The 3,968-nt window shown below is 65.0% G+C and overlaps 1 long non-coding RNA gene across 1 annotated transcript; it reads left to right on the top strand.

Moving 5' to 3' along the window:
* Positions 1 to 594: 594 nt before the first annotated feature.
* On the top strand, positions 595 to 3,257 carry LOC134550519 (uncharacterized). The gene is made up of 3 exons (XR_010080348.1): positions 595 to 836; positions 1,836 to 1,922; positions 2,690 to 3,257. It is a non-coding gene; the product is annotated as an uncharacterized LOC134550519 (long non-coding RNA).
* Positions 3,258 to 3,968: the final 711 nt, after the last annotated feature.

Below are 3,968 nucleotides of genomic sequence, written 5' to 3' on the forward strand. Positions count from 1 at the left end.
ACATCAGGGATTGAGTTTGGGCTTATTAAATGTGGTGCTGTCTCACTGCAATACTGAAAGATAAAATAAATAAAACTGTGCAACAGGAGAAGAACAAAGATTGCTCTGCAGGCCATGGTGAGACCAGGGTGAGGCAGCTGTGACCCCACAGCCCCTGGGGATCCCTGGGGATGCAGAGATCCCCCCACAGCCCCTGGGGATCCCTGGGGATGCAGAGATCCCCCCACAGCCCCTGGGGATCCCTGGGGATGCAGAGATCCCCCCACAGCCCCTGGGGATCCCTGGGGATGCAGAGATCCCCCCACAGCCCCTGGGGATCCCTGGGGATGCAGAGATCCCCCCAAAGCCCCTGGGGATCCCTGGGGATGCAGAGATCCCCCCACAGCCCCTGGGGATCCCTGGGGATGCAGAGATCCCCCCAAAGCCCCTGGGGATCCCTGGGGATGCAGAGATCCCCCCAAAGCCCCTGGGGATCCCTGGGGATGCAGAGGAGCGCGGGGTGTTCGGAACCGGGGCTGGAGACAGGCGGGGCAGCGGCACCTCCGGGGCCGGGATGGGAAGGGACCGGGGATGAGGGGAGGAGCCGGAGCGGGCCCGGGCCGGGATCGGGACGCGGAGCCGCAGCGGGCCCGGGCCGGGATCGGGACGCGGAGCCGCAGCGGGCCCGGGCCGGGATCGGGACGCGGAGCCGCAGCGGGCCCGGGCCGGGCGCTCCCGGCAGGACCCGCGGCCGCTGTGCCGGGAGCGCAGGCGCGGAGCGGGAGCGGCAATGGCGCAGCCCGGGGAGCGGCGGGGCCGGGCCGGGGACAGCGGGGGAGACTGCGGCGGGCTCGGAGGTGAGCGGGGAACGGGGACAGGGCCGGGGGACCGGGGACAGGGCCGGGGGAACGGGGACAGGGCCGGGGGAACGGGGACAGGGCCGGGGGAACGGGGACAGGGCCGGGGGAACGGGGACAGCCCCGAGCGGGGACAGCCCCGAGCGGGGACAGCCCCGAGCGGGAACGGGGACAGCCCCGAGCGGGGACAGCCACGGGGGGAACGGGGACAGCCCCGAGCGGGGACAGCCCCGAGCGGGAACGGGGACAGCCCCGAGCGGGAACGGGGACAGCCCCGAGCGGGAACGGGGACAGCCCCGAGCGGGGACAGCCCCGAGCGGGGACAGCCCCGAGCGGGGACAGCCCCGAGCGGGGACAGCCCCGAGCGGGGACAGCCCCGAGCGGGGACAGCCCCGAGCGGGGACAGCCCCGAGCGGGGACAGCCCCGAGCGGGGACAGCCCCGAGCGGGGACAGCCCCGAGCGGGGACAGCCCCGAGCGGGGACAGCCCCGGGGATGCCCCGGGAGCTGCGGGCTCCGGAGCTGCCTCGGCCGTGCGGGGCCCGGGGCGTCGCTCCAGGGCGGATTCTTTAAGGGCACAATGAACATTTTGGGGTAAAATGCGCGTTAATGTGGGGCACAGAAGGAGCGTTCTGAGGGAACAGGGAGGCGATCGGCAGTGGAGGGGGGGAAGGCCCAGACGAGATCCAAGGGATTGTAAAATCCATGTGTGAAATCAGAGCTGTGCCAGCAGCTTTCCTTCCCACGGCTCCCCAGGGGTTTTCCTTGTGTTCTGGTTTTCAGGAGGGAACACCGTGCAGTCGAAGGTCTCATAGCCTGAGCAGGACAATCTCTGGACATGGAAAATCAGTTTGTCATTGTTCCGGCACCAGCTCCAGGGAATGATGAAGCGGTGTCGTGGTTTTTAGCTTGTGCACATGGAGCAACCAACACTGCTCCACCTTTATGGACAACCCTGTGGGTTTGGATCTTGATTTGTGGCTGTGAAATCTCCTCACAGAATCGTCTGGGGCTGACACAAAGACCAGGAACCTTTGAGATGGAAAGAGCCGGAGCAAGTTGATGTGAGAAAGGAAAGTTAAAGATGGTGAGTGCTAAAACCTTTGCTCTTCCCTTGTGCTGAGCTCTGTACTCGGGAATGGGACAGCTCTGGCAGTTTGCTGCAGACACTGCTCTGCTGAGAAGTGGGAAACTGCAGCCCCTGAGGGAGGCAGAAAGAGCAGGGCCTCAGTCTGGGAGTGTGTGAGAAATAAGGGAGGGATAAATGTGTGGCTCATCCCGTGCCCCAGAGCCCCAGGAAGAGGCCTTGGCTGAAGAACTGAAGTGCTGCTGCTCCACAGGGAGCCCTGCCCAGGCCCTGGGAATTGGGCTCATCCCAGCTCCCTTCAGAGCAGGAGGAGCACCCACAGCCTGTGTGAGCCATTCCTGGCTGGAGCTGGGGCCCGCTGGGCTCTTTCCCCTTTTCCTGCAGGCTGTGGCCGTAGCAGGGAATTGGCTCCAGCAGGGCCAGGTCACAGCGGGGTCTGTGGCAGGGACAACTCCCAGAGCCGACAGGGAAGGGACCTTCAGCCACATCCTGAAAAGCTGAGCAGGGAAAACACCTGCCTGCAGCTGCTGCAGCTCCTGGAGCTCCGGGGTTTGTGCACAGCAGGGACAGGGATAACGCCAGAACCGTTCACACCTTGGGAATGAGGGAGTTCATCCCCCTGGAGGCTGTTCCGGGCAGGCTCTGCCCATCACCACTGGGAGCAGATGGCCTTGGAAGGGATGGGGGCGTTCAGGGAACGCTGCTTGGCTTTCCCTGCTTTGGCAATAACGTGGTCAGTAAAAATACTCACTGAGCTCTTCCTGCAGGGAAACGTTCAGGCAAGAGGTGCCGAAAAGAACCGGAGTTTCTGATCTGAAGTCTCCAACTGAAAATCCCCTGTGGATTGTCACCGGTCCAGTTTTCATGGACTGCTCACCTTGGCCAGGAGTGTCCAATCCTGCTGGAAATGCACTGCACCAGGATGGCATTTTCGTTTCGTGCTGGTGAAGACCCTCTGGGTGACCCCCAGGCACTGGAAGGGCTGGCCTGGGCTCCCAGGGCACTAATTCCAGGAGTTGTGTTTTTGGGAACAGCACAGGAGCCTTTCCCTCACTCATAGGAGCAGCCAGTGCCTCCTTTCATCCACAAATGCCCAGGATGGAACACAAGGAAAGGAACAGCAATGTGGAAATGCCCCACACTGGGAGTTGATGGTGCTCTGGATCACATTTTGGATTTATAATGTCAAAGGGGCAGTGTGGAGGGGTTTTTCTCTCTCTGCTGTTCATTGCTGTACTCACTGCCCTTGTTGCTCTCACTGTTACTGTGTGTTGCCATTAACATTAAATTAAATTTGTCTTGGTTTCCATGATTATTAAACTGTTCTGAGCTGGATTTGTGTCTCTGGTCCCTTCCCCATCCCCTGGGGCTGAGGGAGCTGCTGCTGGTGCCCGGCTGGGCTCTGCCCCTGGCCCGGGGCACTCCTGGGGCTCTGAACCCCCCGGGCTGGAGCAGTTCTGGGGCTCACAGAGAGAGCCAGGGCTGCGTTTGGGGCTCAGACTGGGCTCACTGGGCCAAGTGCAGACACAGACACTGAGCCCTGGTTCGGGGCTGGAAACCAGGGTCCCTCAGGCAGCTTGGGGATCCCAGAGAGACCCAGGTGTGCATTTGGAGGCTCGGAGCAGAGCCCGTGTCCTGTGTGCGGGAGCTCTCGCACCGGGCTCTGCCAGCCGTGTCCGGGCTGCCCCGCAGAGCTTTGAGCGCTGCATTTGGGGCCGCTCGAACCCAGCCCGAGCGCCGCGTTCGGGCTCCGGGCGGGCTCTCCCGGCCGGGGCCGGGCTGTGTCCCCGAGCTCCGAGCGGGGCCCGAGGCACAGCCCCGGCCGGGCTGCCCCGGCCCCGCGGAGAGCTCCGCAGCAGCGGCGGAGCGCCGCGGGCGGGGCCGGCGGCGGAGCCCCGGGGCCGCGTTCGGGGCTCGGCGCGGGCTCCGGGAGGGGCTCGGGGCTGGAGCGGAGCCCGGCCCGGCGGGCCGAGCACGGGATCCCGGGGGCTGCCCGGAGCCCCGGCGGGTCCCGGCCCCAGCGCCCGCCCCGGAGCGGTGCCGGTG

The sequence above is a fragment of the Prinia subflava genome, chromosome 5 (assembly GCF_021018805.1).
Source record: "Prinia subflava isolate CZ2003 ecotype Zambia chromosome 5, Cam_Psub_1.2, whole genome shotgun sequence".
Taxonomy (NCBI): Eukaryota; Metazoa; Chordata; class Aves; order Passeriformes; family Cisticolidae; genus Prinia; species Prinia subflava.